Source organism: Anopheles coustani (assembly GCF_943734705.1).
Source record: "Anopheles coustani chromosome X unlocalized genomic scaffold, idAnoCousDA_361_x.2 X_unloc_43, whole genome shotgun sequence".
Lineage (NCBI taxonomy): Eukaryota > Metazoa > Arthropoda > Insecta > Diptera > Culicidae > Anopheles > Anopheles coustani.
In genome coordinates this window covers 174,541-175,000 of record NW_026525152.1, presented here as the reverse complement: position 1 = coordinate 175,000, position 460 = coordinate 174,541, and the positions used below count along the sequence as shown (strand labels likewise).

Sequence of the window (460 nt, the reverse complement as noted above, 5' to 3'; positions counted from 1 at the left end):
AACATCATGGTGCACGTCTCGTGACGGGTGTCACGGCGTAGTTAAATGTATGCGATACATTTCTCAAATATAAGCGCTCAGTCATCTGTACATCATGGTAGGTTCCCACGACGTGCAATATGCGTTCAACTTATCAATGTTCATGTGTCCTGCAGTTCACATTATGACGCGCAGTTAGCTGCGGTCTTCATCGATCCATGAGCCGAGTGATCCACTGCCGAGGGTGACTAACTTGCGTAAGCCGCCGCTGTGCGCGTATACCCGTTCCCCGTAGGGAGGAGCAAGCCGCCGCTTAGAGACGAAGCATAAAGTGTCCTCATTCCACATAGGGCAAGCTGGATTAATCCATTTTACCCAGGACGGCCGAAGCGGCGTGGACCAGGGGAGAACTGAACCTTATACTTCACACCACAGTAAGTCTACGTGTCCTCTTCCACATAGGGCAAGCTAGAACTAACTA

General features: G+C 50.7%; 1 non-coding gene across 1 annotated transcript; it reads right to left on the bottom strand.

The window, feature by feature from the left end:
* Positions 1-71: 71 nt before the first annotated feature.
* Positions 72-226, bottom strand: LOC131270623 (5.8S ribosomal RNA). Its single transcript, XR_009179671.1, has one exon. It is a non-coding gene; the product is annotated as a 5.8S ribosomal RNA (ribosomal RNA).
* Positions 227-460: the final 234 nt, after the last annotated feature.